Source organism: Phascolarctos cinereus, unplaced genomic scaffold (genome assembly GCF_003287225.1).
Source record: "Phascolarctos cinereus isolate Bilbo 61053 unplaced genomic scaffold, phaCin_HiC Scaffold_4;HRSCAF=312, whole genome shotgun sequence".
Classification (NCBI taxonomy): Eukaryota; Metazoa; Chordata; class Mammalia; order Diprotodontia; family Phascolarctidae; genus Phascolarctos; species Phascolarctos cinereus.
In genome coordinates, this window is record NW_027555847.1 from 723,847,365 (window position 1) to 723,864,337 (window position 16,973).

Below are 16,973 nucleotides of genomic sequence, written 5' to 3' on the forward strand. Positions count from 1 at the left end.
GGCAAAGAGGACAAACCATGGGAATAGTTTGTGTTCAAAAGGATGTGCAAAGATAAAACACAGTAATGTTCTGTTGGGACTGTGAATTAGTCCAACTATTTTACAAGGCATTTTGGAATTATCTAAAGTGACTTGAATGTTCATACAAAGGATGGAGAACCTGCAGCCTCAAGGCCATATGTGGCCCTCTAGGTCCTCAAGTGCAGCCCTTTGACTGAATCCAAACTTCACAGAACAAATCCTTAATAAAAGGATTTGTTTTGTAAAACTTGGACTCAATTGAATGACTGTACCCAAGGACTTGGAAGACTGCATGTGGCCTCAAGGCCACAGATTCCCCACCCCTGGTTCATACCCTTTTCAACCAAAGATGTTACTGCTGGGTATATGCCCTGAGGAAGTCACTAACAAAAAGAAAGCCCTTTATAGAACAAGCTTCATCTTTCAAAGGACAGGAAGTAGATGCTGATTGATAAGGAATGGCCACACCAATGGTGGTACCAAATGCCATGAAATGTTACTGTGTTATGAGAAAACAGCAAATAGGATGAATACCGATGCTTGGGGAGACAGACATGAACTGCTGTCTAGTGAAGTTGGCTGTTCAGTGCTCACGAGAAGACCAAAAATGACATCACCATGTTGGGGTTAAGGTCCAGTGTGTCTGACTGTGGCTCATCAGACCATAGGAGCTGAGAAGGCTCTAGCACAGTTCAGGCACTGATAGTCCATCTGAAGATTAGCAGCGGAGATGTCCACATGTTAGCATTTCACGGGTAGTGAAGTTAGAACCAAGACAACAAACTTCTTTCATGCCAAAGTGTAAATGGGAAGAACAGCCCCAAAGAAAATGTCAATGAATTCAATAGAACCCGAAGAAGAAGCATCATCTTCAAGACTGGTATGAAAAGACACCTCTCCCTGCTCCTTTGCATGGGTCTCTGCTGTATGACTTGGGAGCACCGAATGTATTTTCCGAGTTGTTTTCCCTGATGTGTTGATCACTTGTGCAGGGCTTTTTTCCTTACTATCTTCTTTGTTATATGGGATGGCTTTCTGGGAATATTCAAGGGAGAAATTATGTAGGAAACAAATTTTGATGAAATGACAAACTGTGGAAGGACTTTTTTTCAACAATTAACTGGAAACAAAAGAGCTACTCAGTAATTGGGAGTGGGTGAACAAAGTATAGGGTGGTTTCAGGGAAATGTGGGAAAGCTTTTAGGAACTGATACAGAAGAAAATCTCCAAGAGCAGAACAACCTTTACAGTAACTATTATATTGTAAACTAAAGCAACTTTAAAAACTTAACCACTGAGTGCATCAATATATAACAATACTAGAGGATTGCTTATATAACCTACTATCTCCATCTGCTGGGGTGTACCAGTAAAGCTTATCAGCTGACTTTCTTGAAAAGAAAATGTATTCATAGCACACTTTTAAGAGAAGCATATTTCTTGTACATCAAATATTCTTACCAAGAGAAACCTTATGAATGTAGTAAATAAGAGAAAGCTTTCAGTCAGAAGACAGGACTTACCTGCCGTCAGAAAATTCATACTAGAGAAAAATCATAGAGATGTAATGAATATGGAATGGCCTTCAAAAGGAAGATAATTCTTATCAAATACCATAATAGATATAAAGCATTACTTTAAAACACATATACATATATACACATGTGTGTATATATATATATATACACACACACACACATGTATATATATAATACACACACATCTATATCTATCTATCTATCTATCTATCTATCTATCTATCTATCTATCTATCTATCTATCTATCTATCTATAGTATGAAGGCCTTTGGGAAGGGGATATACCTTATGGAACATGTGGGAAGTCAGAAGGGAGAGAAATTTGTAAATATAGGGAGAGAAAATTTGTAAATGTAATGAATATGAGATGGCTAATGAGTGGGACTCAGAACTTACTAAACATCACAGAATTCATAGAATTCATAATGGAGAAGCAACTAATGAATATAATATATGTTGGAGCCACTTGCAGTGAATGATCAGACTCTGAATATCAGAAAATATCCAGGGTTGGCTTTTTTTAAATTTCCTATTTCCTCATTCTCCAATAGGTCAAATCAGTCTCTGAATATAGGCCTGATGATGAAATTGGAATTATCATTCTACTCAGTCTTGTTCAGAGCCCACCCAACTGGCAAAGTTTAGTTCTGATTAAAACATAAAAAGAATCTAATTTAGGTAAATCTAGCCCTTGTGTTCTATTCTGAAAAGTTTGGGCAGGTGTACATCCTTTTTCTAGATTGCCTGGGGCAGTAAGAGTGACATAGTCATGGTCAAGTCCCTGAGCCCCTCATTAGAATAGGTCTACCTCTCATTATAATATTAATTCTCATTAATTATTAACCAATCAGAGTTGATTGCCACCTGTTGGGAACACCCACTCTACCAAGGGTATATAAACATCGAGAGGCCTCCAGGAGTAGTTTTTGGTTTACAGGAGATAGCCAAATGACCACCTTTTATTAATTATTTGCTAGCCATAATTAATAAAATTATTACCCGGAAGTGATATCTCTGAAACTTTCCATTCATCACAATAGGTTATTATACATGTGCATTCATGCAAAACCTTTCCACATTAGTCATGTTGTGAAAGAAAACAAACACATTAAAGAAAAAAAACCAAGAAAAATAAAGTTTAAAAAATAGTATGCTTTGGTCTGCATTCAGTCTTCATCACTTCTTTTTCTGGTGGTGGATAGTTTTTTTCATTAAAAGTCCTTCAGAATTGTCTTGGATCTCTGTATTGCTGAGAATAGCTAACTAATTTACAGTTAGCCATTGTACAATATTTGCTGTTACTGTGTGCAATGTTCTGGTTCTCTTCACTTCACTTTGCATCAGTTCATGTAAGTCTTTCTGAAAGTTTTCCTGAAAGTATCCTGCTCATCATATCTTAAAGCAAAATTGTATTCTACCACAATCATATACCACAGTTTGTTCAGCCATTCCACAATTAATAGGCATCCCCTCAATTTCCAATTCTTTGCCAACATAAAAAGAGCTGCTATAAATATTTTTGTACATATAAATCCTTTTCCTTTTTTCTTTGGTTTCTTTGGAATACAGACCTAGTAGGGGTATTGATGGGTCAAAGGAGTTTAAAGCTCTTTGGGCACAGTTCCAAATTGTTCTACAGAATGGTCGGATCAGTTCACAACTTCACCAATAGTGCATTAGTGTCCCAATTTTCCCACATCCCCTCCAGCATTTGTCATTTTTTCCTTTTGTGTCATATTAGCCAATCAGATAGGTGTAAAGTTATATCTTAAAGTTGTTTTAGTCTGAAATCTGACTTCATACCTTTTGACCATTTATCAATTGGGACTTACTTGTATTTGAGAAATGAGGCCTTTATCAGAGAAATTTGCTGTGAAATTTCCCTCAGTTTTCTGCTTTCCTTCTAATCTTGTCTGCATTGGTTTTGTTTGTACAATGCCTCCCCCCCCCCTTTTTGTGTGTGTGAGGCAATTGGGGTTAAGTGACTTGCCCAGAGTCACACAGCTAGTGAGTTTTATGTTTCTGAGGACGGATTTGAACTCAGGTCCTCTTTGCAAACCCTTTTTAATTTAATGTAGTCAAAACAATCCATTTTATATCCTGTAATGCTGTCTATTTTCTTGCTTGGACATACATTCTTCCCTTCGTAGATCTGACAGATAAGCTCTTCCATGTTCCTCTAATTTGTGATGTATTGCTGTAATCTCCTTCCCAGCATTTTATTTAAAAATTTTTGCATCAATATTCATTAGGGAAATTGTTTGATAGTTTTCTTTCTCTGTTATTGCTCTTCCTGGTTTAGGTATAGGCACCATATTTGTGTTGTAAAAAGAATTTGGTGGGTCTCCTTTGCCTATTTTTTCGAACAGTTTATATAGTATTACAATTCATTGTTCTTTAAATGTTTAGTAGAATTCACTTGTGAATCCATCAGGTCCTGGTGATTTTTTCTTAGGGAACTCACTGAGGGTTTGTTCAATTTCTCTTTCTAAGTTATAGTGGTTTAAGTATTCTATTTCCTTTTCTATTAATCTGGAAAATTTATATTTTTGTATGTATTCATCCATTTCACTTAGATTCTTAGGTTTATGGATGTGTAATTTGGGCAAAATAGCTTCTAATAATTGCTTTAATTTTCTCTTCATTGATGTGAATTCACGCTTTTCATTTTTGATACTAGTAATTTATTTTTTCTTTTAATCAAATTAATCAGTGGTTTGTTTATTTTATTGGTGTCCCCCCCCATAAAACCAGCTCCTAGTGTTATTTATTAGTTCAGTGGTTTTCTTTACATTTTTATTAATCTCTCATTTTCAGGATTTTACATTTCTTTCCATTCTCATTCAGTTTTCTCCAGAGGCCTATCATATATAACTTTTCTAAAATTCTGTTCATCTCCTTAACTTCTTTCTTCTTCATTTTTTTGGTTAGATTTATCTAGTTCTAAGAAGAAAAAGTTGAGGTCCCCCACCAGTATAGTTTTATTGTCTGTTTCTTCCTATAACTCATTTAACTTCTTTAGAAATTTGGATGCTGTACCATTTGGTGCATACATGTTTAGTATTGATATGACTTCATTGTCTACGGTGCCTTTTAGCAAAATGTAGTTTGCCTGCTTATCCCTTTTAATTAAATCTGTTTTTGCTTTTGTTTTTTTTTCTGAGATCAAGTTTGCTACTGCTCCTTTTTTTTTTTACTTCAGCTGAAGCATAATCAATTCTGCTTCAGCCCACTACCTTTACTCTGTGTGTGTCTCCCTGCTTCAAGTGTGTTCTTGTAAACAATATTTTAGAATTCTTGTTCTAACATTCTGTGAGTCTATGATTGCCAGGACTGTTTGATTTTCCTACAAATACCCTTCTCAAGTGCGCCTCTGAGGCAAGCACACGTGAAAATTTTTATAGATAAGAAAGTATGCCTATAAATGAGCAGTTGGTAATGTTCTTTTGTTCCCCTTCTGTGGAAATGCTATGTTTAAAATCTGAGGTTTTCCCCCAAGTCTTTGATTTCTTCATTTTTAGATATCTTATGAATCATTTCTTCAACATACAATTGCGATCCTTCCATAAGGGATGTCTTCTATTTACCCTTGTTCCAATCTAGCTTTTTCCTCTTTCTTTTCCTTTCCTTCTCTATAGTCTATTCAAAGCTGTTATTTTAATGGGCTTGTTCCACTTTCCTTATTGGTGAAAAAAGTTATTATGAAAATTTTTGCAGAACTTTTCTGTTTTCCTTTTATTTTCTTCTATTATCATCTTTAAACTTATTTTGGATGACTTAGTTTACCTGCATCTCCCACCAAGCATTAACACTACCTTTCAAACTACCAAGATGATACACGTGCTCAGAACACAATTCCCTATGTGACAAATGAAAAACCCCAAGAGACAGAGTTTCTGAGTAATAAATAATCAATTCATCAATTAGGCTAGCCAACAATCAATAAATTGATGGTCGTTGGTTTCTCTCAGGAACCAAAGATGCCTAGTGGAGACCTGAAAGCCTTAAATAACCTTTCTGAAAGGAATTTCCCTTGACAAATGAAAAATCAACTCTGATTGGTGGGTATTTAATAAGAGGTGAGCTACACATCTTCAGCTCTTTCTGCTGAGAATGTGGCTTGATCATGAGACTCAGTTGCCTCCAGTAATCTGGACAGAGGAATCCATCTCTACCATGACCTCTCTGGTTGTTTTTCTCCTTCATGAGCTGGGTCACCTTAAACTCTAATGGAGGGGTACAAGAACAGGGGCTCCTTTTCCCAGGGGAAGGACTGGCCCAGACTGGATTCTGTTTATACTCTACACAGAAGTTAGGTCTTCTAGTTGATTGGGGTCCCACTGAAGATTGAAGAGCCTGTTCTTTGAGGGCTTGTCAGCTGGACAATGAAAGGGCAAACCACTCCAGTCTCTTTGCCTTGAAAACCCCAAATGGAATCATGAAGAATCAGACATGACTGAAAAACAACTGAACAACAAAAAATAAGAAATGATGAGAGGGATGGTTTCAGAGAAACTTGAGAAGACTCACAAACTGTTGAAAAGTGAAGTGAACAGCACCATTGTTATACAATGATGACAATATTTTAAAGACACTCTTGAACAGCTTGGGAATTCTGATCAACACAATGACCAATTGCCATTCCAGAGGACTCTTGATGAAACTTGCTGCCCACCTATAGCTCCCTAGGGAGTTGATGGCCTCAGTGCAATTAGAGACATTTTTAAAGAAATGTGGCCCATGTGGGGAATTTGTTTTATTCTATCATCCATGTTTATAATGGATTTTATTTTTCTTTCTTTGTGAATGGGGGAGGTGGGAAGGAGAGAATGTTGAACTGAAAATAAAATAAAATTAATTTTTAAAAATCTTTCATAGGAGATGAGAGAAGAGATCAAGGTTTCAAGTAGTGAGGTTGATCCTGGTAAGGAAAAGAGCCACCTCTTCAACAGAGACTTGTAAAGGAGAAAATGGGGGACAGCTGTCAAAAGGTTTTGAGATACAGTATAGGGGGAAAGAGTGAATTCACAGTGAATTGCCTTTATTTTATTATCAAAGTATGAGAAGTCTTCGTATAAATGGCTCAGGAAAGGAAAGGATTCCTTTGGTTAAAAAATAGCAAACATTTCCTTTAAAATACATCTTTGTCAGATGAGGACTTGGGCTTTTGTTTGTTTGTTTTAGGTCAAACTTGGGTGTGTTTGTTTGTCTTGATCTGCGGTACATTAACAAGGTCTCAGAGGTCTATGAATTTGAATGGGCAAAAAAGTACACCTTTATTTTTACTATCCTGTTTCTTTCATTTATGAATGAATAGCACACAACACCCATTCCAGTTTAAAACATTGGAAAACAGGAATCAATGGAGCTTTCCTTAAAACAGTAAATACTATCTATCTAAAATCAAGAACAAACATCTGTAATGGGGATAAGGTAGAGGCCTTTCCATTAAGATCAGGGGGTAAAAAGTAAGGATGTCCATTATCACTGTTACTATACAGTGTTGTGCTGGACTGAGCAGAGGTCCATAAACTTCTATGTTGGTCTGTGACGTTGAGGTGAAAGGAACAAGCATTTATTAAGCACCTGCAGTGTGCCAGGCACTGTGCTAAGCACTTTACAAATATTTACCTGATAACACAAAAAAGATTAAGAGTGGGTTTAATTGGAGGACTCATTCAGAGAAAAGCCATTTTCTAACAATTTGGGAAATAGCCCGGATGAGGTATGGGAATATAAATTCAAAGCCCCTTGTCAGGGCCCATGTATGACTTGATTTGATTGGGACTTTTCAGCTCAGGACTCTTGTCACTCGAGCAACTTATAACTTGTTCTTTAATGACCTCAGGTACTAGATTTGGCACCAATCTGAAATAAGAACTTTCCAGTGAGTTTCCTGGGAATCTCTCCTGCTTCAGAGAAGGCTTCTTCAGTTCCACGGAGGGAGAAGGATAGGTATCTCAACCCATGCCTTGAAATGCCTTTCTTTGGGGGGCAGAACCAAGATGGCTGAGTAGCAGGAAGATGTGCAGGTGCTTGCCCCCCCCCCCTCCTCCAAACAGACCTAGAAAATGCACTGGATTAAAACTAATGGTAAATCCAAGGAAAAGTCAGTGAATCATTTTTCCACTTCAGGTCCACCTAGAGAGAGACAAAAGTCTATGTGCACTGAGGACAGAGGCAATAGGGAGAACCCAGATAGAGGCTGTGCCCCAGAGCAAAAGAAGGTCCCACCCTCATACCAAGACACTGGAATCTCCTGTAGTTTGCAGGACTAGATGCCAACTGGCAGCTTTATTGGCCACTACCCAGACAACAGGTCACACGTCCAGGGTGAGAGCAGGCTGGTTAAGGCTACAGGCCCGAGGCAGTATTCAGAGGAGGAAGTTCAAAAGCAAGGAGCAGAAGGTGGCTCAGACCCAGGAGTAGAGCAAGACCTCAATTACAGCTTCCAAACCCAGTTTGCAGCCTTCAGAGGAAGAGCCAGCACAAGAATCCCAGACCAAAGCTGCGCCCCAGTTGTGTCATGCTGAACTAGCAGAGCTCCCGAGCTGGCTGATGGTGGCCAGTCTACCATCAGTCTACTGCTCACACCCAGCTCAGGAATGTTTAGAGCTCAGAACAAGGGTCAGTCATTTGATTTTGCTCCCAATCAGAACACTGTGGGAGCGCTGCAAACTTGCAGGGCCTTGAGATGTCTCTGAGACCTTGCAATAATACAGCACTCAATATTCACCGAGATAGGAGAAACAAGACTAGCAGACCTCCCGGGGGTCATGACCTCCAGAAACTCATCGTCACACAAGATGAAGTCAGCTCAGCTCTCTAACGCACCTCCTCAGATTGTCCACCCCCGCTTTGGGGCCTCACCACGCCCCTGTGCTGGGCACTCCCCTCTCCGATTGCTTTACAGTTTCTTCTTATGTGTCCAGTCTTCCCCTATTAAATTGTGAGCTCCTTGAGGGCAGGAACTGTCATACCCCCCCATTTTTTTGTATCCCCAGTGCTTAGCAAGGTGCCTGGCACATAGTGGCCACTTAATAAATGTTTATTGACTCTGACTTATTGAATTGACCATATTCAAAACAAAACAAAACAAAAAAACAAACCGCAATTCATGGGATCCTTTCAGTAGATGCAGAATAAACTTTTGACAAAATGCAACACCCATTCCTGTTTAAAACACTAGAAAACATGAATAAATGGAGCCTTCCATTATCTATTTAAAACCAAGAGCAAGCATTATCTGTAATGGGGATAAGCCAGAAGCTTTTCCAGTAAGATCAGAGGTGAAGTGAGAATGTCCATTACCACAATTACTATTCAATGTTGTATTAGAAATGTTCACTATAGCAATGAAACGAGAAAAAGAAATTGAAAAAATAAACATAGACAAGGAAACAAAATGATCACTTTTTGCAGATGATATGACGGTTTACTTAGAAAATCCCAGAGTCACCTAAAAAAAACCCCAATTTAAAACTTCAGCAAAGATGCAGGATTTTTTAAAAAGCATTTCTGCATATTACCAACAGAATCCAGCAGGAAGAGATAAAAAGAGAAATTCCATTTAAAATAATTATGGGTAGCATGAAATACTTGGGAGGCTTCTTGCTGTTTGTCCTTTGATCCTCAGAGAGGACCATGACATCATGGAAGTGATGCCATGCTTGCAAGTGAATGGGATTTAAGTGAGGGAGGGCTGTGCAAAGTTACCAGCCTCACTTTCTACTCTGGAGTCTACCTGCCAAGACACACACACAGAGTAACTGCATAAACACAATTTAAAAAATACTTCACACGAAAAGATAGATTTAAATAATTGGAGAAATATGAGTTGCTTATATGTAGGCCAAGCCAATATAACATAAATAACAATATTACCTAAATTACTTATTCACTTCTATACCAAACTACCAAATTCTTGGCAGCTGAGGGATGATGCAACCGTGGGGAGAGGCTTGAAGCAGGGAGACCAATGAGAGGTCTGTTATAATATTAAGGAGTAAGAGGGGATGAGAGCCTGAACTGGGGTGGTGGTTGTGTGAATGAATAAAGAGAAGGCAGTGCATATGCGCAATGTGAACGTACAAACACGAAGACTGATATTGGACTGGATGGTTGATGGGTGAAATGATAACTTGAGGATGACTCTGAGGCTGCACGTTTGGTTGACTTGGGGAATGTTGGTGGCCTCCACCATAAAGAAGTATAGAAGAAAGGAGTATTTGGGGAGAGAGATAATGAATTCTGTTTTGGACATGTTGAGTTTGAGATGGCTACAAGACATGTACAGAGCAGTGGGAAACACATGACTCTACCTCAGTTGAGAGTATGGGGCTGGATATATAGATCTGGGAGTTATCTGCTGGACTTGATGACTGAACCCATGGGAGCAGTGAAGATCCCCGAATGGGACAGTAAAAAGGGAAAAGGGCCCAGGGCCAGGTGTTGCAGGGTTGCAGTGCTTAGTGGGATGATGATCCAGCAAAGAAGAATGAGGAGATGAGTGGTGGGGACAGAGGAGGGATAGAAGTCAGAGACAGTAGAACCAGGAAATGGCAGTGTCATAAAAATCCAGAATATACATGAATAGATGGAGATCCATAGCATTAAAGGCTGCACAGAGGTCAAGGAGGAGTATTAAGAATGGGCCATTGGATTAAGGAGGAAGAGATTTGCTATGGGAGTCTTTGGGAGAGTGTATTTCTGTGGATCTGAGGGAGATTTTCTTATTCTATTATGCTATCAATGAAGTATCTATTGACAAGTTAGAAGTCAATCAGGTCCACTCGGGTAAAAGATCACTGGTGAGGCCTTAGAACAATGGATGTTGACCTTGGAGGTAGTCCATGAACCTGAAATTGGCTTTAAGGTGAGACTAAATTTGCCTTCACCTGCCCTCACCCTCTGCATCTGATAGGGAATGTCAAGTATCTGCAAGGACAAAGGGTTTAGTCGCTCCTCTCCATGCCTCAGAAATTTTGGCAGGACACAATCCAGGGACAGAAGGAGTAATGAGATTCCTCAATGATTTTTCACTACAGTGGCTGTGGCTATTCTTATCCATTAAAGAATTCTATTTTCATGTCTTCTGCTTTACCTAACATATCTCAAATTTCCTTAAAATCTGAAATCCAGAACAGAGAAGAAAGCATTGATTCTTTTCCTTCTTTCCCTCCCCAACTTGCTCTTCTTGTCCCTACTGCCCCTACAATACCTGCTCCCTAATGCCCTCTACCAGCTGTTCCCTACCTTTCCCACCTCTGTTGCAGTGTCTTCTGCCATCGTTCTGTTCCCCATCCTTCCTCTGTCTATCGCCACAGCTCAGAATATCGGAGTTGGGAGAGACCTCAGGAACACCTGGTACCTAGCAGGTGATGAATAAATGCTGAGTGACTGGTTGACTGAGCCGTTTGGCCAGGAGGGGGAGAACTCCTATCACAATAAGCCCAACGAGTACTGACGAAGCTCCAGGCGGGGTGGCCCAGCTGCCTCCCGATGCAGTCGGTCTTCTCTAGGATGGCCTTAATTATGAGGAAGTTTTTCTTGACATCAACCTCAAATCGGCCTCTTTGCAGTTTTTATCCATTGCTTCCAATCTACACTTTGTGTACGAAAGGAACAACTGCGATGTCTCTCCACAAACTAACCCTTCAAATATCTGTAAGCAGAGATCTCATCCCCTCAGAATCCTCTCCAGGTGAAACGTCTCCAGGTTCTTGGACTGATCATGGTACTTGTTACTTCTGTCTCTCTGACACATTGATTAAATAACGTATTATTTTAAGTGACCGCTGGTGATAAGCACAGGGTTTATGTTTGGAAATACAAAGACAAAAATGAACGTTCTTGACAGCAAGGGACTTCTTTTATATTGGGGGATCTGTTGTGTATACAGAAACACATGTAGCTTATGCCATCCCTTCACTCTCCCAACTCCCACTTGAACTGGCAGGTTGCACCCAAGAGGGCAGTTCATTGGTTCTCCCCTCAAGATTCTCTCATCAGGTAGAAGGTAGAAGTGTATTGAAAGGAACAGGTTCACGAGCAAGCAGCTGTGGTGTGGCTCAGATCCCAGGACTAGAGCAGAATTTTAGTTTCAGCTTCTAGGACGGTCTGCAGCTTTCAGAGGAATAGTCAGGGCAAGAATCGCAGACCAAAGGCAAGCCTGTAGTTCTGTCACTCTGAACCAGTTGAGATTCCCAGGTGGCTAATAGTGGCAGAGGCCACCAGCCATCTGCTGTTGCTCATGTTCAGACTTACAGAGCTCAGACCAGAAGGGCAGCAGTCAGACTCTGCCCTGAACGAGATGACTTTGGGGAGCATCGAAAACTTGCACGTTGCCAGTCTGAGCTGTCTGTGACATTCTAAAACAATATAACACCCTCAATACTCTAAGAAAGTAGCAAAAGCACCAGCCCAGATTTTGTTTCCAGAAGTGCACAGAGCCTGGCTTTAATATTAAGTCCAAAGTAGTAAGAAGAATGAGTAAACAAACAGCAACAAAGAATCCTACTATAAAAGGCCATTATTGTGCCAGAAAAGCTCAAGACAAAAAACCCAAAAGAAGAGAACACCCCAAACATCTACAAACAAAGCCTCAGAGAGAAACACAGCTTGGGAAAAATTCAGTCAGAATTCCTAGAAGACATGGAGAGAGGAGGAGGGAGGTGGGTGGGAGGGTGGAAGAATATTTTTATAGGTGAAATGGGAGTTCTAGAGGAAAAAACAGAAGAGAAATGAGAACTATGGAAGAAAAAATAGGAAAGGGAATCAACAACTTGGTGCAAGAGGCACAAAATCTTAATCAAGAAATAAACTGCCTCCCCCCAAAAAAGAAACTCCCTGAAAATTCAGAAGGATCAAAGAGAAGCTAATGACTCCTTGAGACAACAAGAAATACTGAAACAAAGTCAAAAGACTGAAGATATAAGGGAAAAAATGTAAGGGATCTCATAGTAAAAACGATCTGGAAAACAGATTGAGGAGAAAAATCTAAGAATCATTGTACTGCCTAAACACCATGACCAAAAAAGAATCTCAAAAGCATATTTCAAGAAATATTAAAAGAAAACTGCCTATATTTCTTAAAACCAGAGGGCAAAATGATAAGAAGAAAGAGTCTGTTGGTCATTTCCTGAAAGAAACTTGAACATGAAAACTCCCAGGAATATAGTCAAAACCCAGAGCTTCCAGGTTAAGGGGGAAAAAATACTGCCAGAAGCAAGCAAGAATAACACATGTTTTACCAAGCACCCTGATAAAAGAGAGGAGAGCTTGGAATACTACATTCCTGAAGGCAAGTGATATATAGGCTTACAGCCAAGAATTACTTACCTAGCAGAATTGAATAGAAACGCAATATAATATGTAAACTTTAATGAAATAGAGGACTTCCAAGCATTCTTGATGGAAAGACCAGAGCTGTATATAAACACAGTAGTTCAAACACAAGAGTGAAGAGAAGTAGAAAAAGGTCAACATAAAGGAACAATGATACAGGACTAAACAAGGATAAATTGCTTACATTTCAATATGGGAATATGCTACATGTATCCCCTCTGAACACTATTATCTTCAGGGGTCATAGAATGAATCTACTTAGAGAAGGCCTGGGAGTGGTTCTTTTATGTCTTGTTGAGTTTAAAGAGAAAAAGAAAGACAGGGGAAAGAAGGGAAAGGAAGGCTAGGGAAATCATCTCACATAATTGAGAGTGCACAAATAGACATCTGTACAAACATGGGCTAGGGGGTGAGGGGAAGCAGCTGAAGCACTCGCTATCTGCCTGACACTATGCTAAGCACTGTACAAAGACAGGCAAAAGATAGGTCCTGCCCTCAAGAGCCTCCCAACCTAATGGCAGAGACAGCATGCAAGCAACTGTGCGTCACAAAGCTATAAAGAGGGTAAGCGACGACGCGAGGCTGGCGCGGAGGGAGTGGAGCGGAGCCGTGCGTGCTCCTTGTAGCCCCGCCCTCCACTCAACCTGGGGCGCCCGTGGGTGGGCGCGAGGCTGCGCCCAGAAATGCGATCCAATCAGACGCGCGGTCGTTGCTTCTTCCCATCCCCCTATAACCGCCTCTGCCCAACTGTCACCTGCTTGGTCTGGTTTTGCGCCTTCCTGCAGATCTGACCTTCCCTGCCCCAGGTGCGACCTCCCCTTCATCATCCAGGCTCGTCTAAACTCCTGCAGGCCGGGGGACCCGTGGGTGTGGTCTCTTCCAGGGATGGCCTGGCGCTAGGCAGAGTGTCTATTGCTTTAGGATTGGCTCTCCCGCCTGTATCCTCACTCTCCTTTCTTACTTTTCGCAATTCTCCTGTCTCCGTTCCTCTCTCCTCTTTCTTTCTCCTCCACCTCCTCTTCTCTCTCACTCCCTCTCCCTCCTCTCTCTTCTTCCCTCCCTCCCTCTTCCTCTCTGTCTTCCTCCTTCTCTTTCTGTCTGTCTCCCTCCCTCCCTCCCCGTCTTTCTCTGTCTCTCTCTCTCCCTCCTCTTTCTCCTTCTCTCCCTCTCCCTCCCTCCCTCCCTTCCCCCACTCTCTTTCTCCCTCCCTTTCCCCCTCTCCCTCTCTCTCCCTCCTTCCTTCCTTCTCTCTTACTGCCTCTCATTCTCTCCCTCCCTCTCTCTCCCTCTCTCTCTCACTCTCCCTCTCTCTCCGCCTCCCTCTTTTTCTCTCTTTGTCTGTCTGTCTCTGTCTCTCACTCTCTTTCTCCCTCCCTCTGCCCCTCTCTCTCCCTCCCTCCCTGTCTCCTTCCCTCTCTCCCTTTCTCTCCTCCCTCCCTCCCTCTCCCTTTCTCTCTCTCTCCCTCCCTCCCTCTTTCTCTCTCTATTTCCTTCTCTCCCTCCCTCTCCCTTTCTCTCTCTCTCTGTCCCTCCCTCTCTCTCTCTTTCCCTCCCTCCCTCCTTCCCTCACTCTCTCTCTGTCTCTCCCTCCCTCTCCATCCCTCCCTCCTTCCTTTCTCTCTCTCTCCCTCCTTCTCTCTCACTCTGTCTCTCTGTCTCTCACTGTCTCCCTCCTCTCTCTCTCTCTCCCTCCCTCCCTTTCCCTCCCTCTTTCTCCCTCCCTTTTTGTCTCTCCCTCTGTCCCTTTCTCTTTCTCTCTCCCTCTCTCTCTCTTCTTCCCTCCCTCTCCCTTTCTCTCTCCCTCCCTCCTTCTCTCTCTCTGTCTCTCCCTGCCTGGAGCGCCTGCGTCCCCAGCTGTGGTCTGTGCCGGCAGAGTGTGAAGAGAGAAAGAATCACGGGCCAGGTGAGAGCAGTGAAGAACAAACTCTGTTATTGATCTGAGGGCTCAGGCTTATACAGTACTGGATCAAGCTATAGTAACGTTATTATTCATGAAAAGTACAAATCTAATTAGGTGATTTCCTTACTTCCTTGTGCCTTGTCTGTTACACTCTCTCCTGCGTCCTGTCCTGTACCCCACCCGTTTCCTCCCTTCCTGCATCCTGTTTTCAAGAGACAGAACAGGGGGGTGGTGAGCCAACATCCTGAGTTTCACAGCTGTCAGGCTTAGTACAAGCTGCAGGTAAGACCCGGGCTGGCCTAAGCCCTCCAACTCCCCAAAGCGGCCCTCTACATCTCCCCCTTTCTTCTGTTCTAGCTTGAGAATGTGGGATGCACATCAGGAGAAAACTCAAGAGTAACAAGAATACTATCAGGGTACGAAATGCAACAGCAAACTTGAAATATTCTGGAAAGTGTTAAGTTGCTTTGATATAGTGCAACAGCTTATAAACAATAACTTGAGGATCAATACCATCCATGTTATATTTTTGGAATGCCAAGCGCCCTGAAGCTCATTCAATATTTGATCAGGAGTTACATTGGTAGTATGAGAAAGCAAATAGGGAGTTACACAAACAAAAGTATAGTGGTCAAGTTACAGGTTTAACCCAAAATGGGGTAAGGCATATAAGTCCAATGCAATCATGACTCCATCCCGGAGTCATCTGCGACAGTCATCATTGTAGAAAGGACAGTCAGCATCTTATTATTGGCTTCTCATCTTCTCGGTCTCGCCTTCTCCTCGCTTGTCTTCCAACCAGTTTTTCCTTTGATGCTCAGGGTCTCTATCCCTCTGGTCAGTATGCTGACAGGTGGATGTTCTCTGGGAACCCAGACTGGTTCTCCTGCATGTTCTGGAAAAACACAAGCATAACCTCGACCCCAGGTTAGTAATTTTACTGGACCATCCCAATTACCCGTCTTTGGATCTTTCCACATTACTGTGACATCTGGTTGCTCATCTAACAACCTGTTCTTTTGCCCTGCAAAATGTTTTTGTGCAGTAGTACGTCCCTGATCATCTAGTGTTAAAAATTTTATGGTATGTATTACCTGGTCCAATCTCCTTTTTAAATTTATGGTATATATTACCTGATCCAATCTCCTTCTTACCCTATTTTCTATTCCCTCTTTTTTCTGTTTATCAAGGAGGATTTTAATATCCTTGTTGCACCTTTCAACAATGGCTTGTCCAGTAGGATTGTACGGGATGCCAGTAGAGTGAATGATATTATAGGTGAGACAAAATTGTGCAAAACTCCTGCTAGTATAGGCGGGACCACTGTCAGTCTTGAGGTGTCTTGGATTGCCAAGAATACTAAAGCAAAACAAGAAATGATATTGCTTATGTCCTTCTTAAAAAATGTAACTAATCCAAAATATCTGCTTGTCTTCATATGATATTCATCTTTCCCCCACTTTTTTTTTGTGCATACTCTGACACATACATTGTAATTACACTTAAAAAAACATGAATCACACATTGATATGAAATAAAGGAATTTTAGAATAAGACTTTCCCTAACATTGTGTAATTGTTCAGTAGAAAAATAGCCAACTAAATATGATTAAGTAATGTTTAGAACAGCATAATTTAAGTAGCTAAGAAATCAGGTATGTATAGAAATGTGTTTAAGGCTATGCTTCTTGGCAGAAAACACAGAAATAACTAAGTTTCCTATCTGTAGTTAAAAAAAGATTCCCTAATGGTTTAATTAATAAAAATTATTTTCAACTCTGAAATGTTTAACTACTGACCAGGCTATGACAAATTTATGCTGGATTTTAATACTGGGGAGTTAGGCAGTAGAACTCTGCAGCAAAGCAAAAGAATTTCTTTAGTTATCTACTGAATTCAAGAGTTTTGTTGGGCAAGGGTAAAAATCTATTTCTAAATATTCAAAGACAAATAAATGTCCCCTTTCCCACTCTTGCTTGTTTAATTTGCTTGCAAATCCTCCCAAAGAACCACCAGGACAAATGAAAGCCTAAAAATATTGCTATTAATATTCTAACAAAGTCAGAATGAAAATTTTTAAATCAAAAAGTTCTATCAAAGATATTAAAAAGGACTTATGAAGTTATAGCCTTTTATATACTGTAAAATATATTAAGATTTTAGCTATA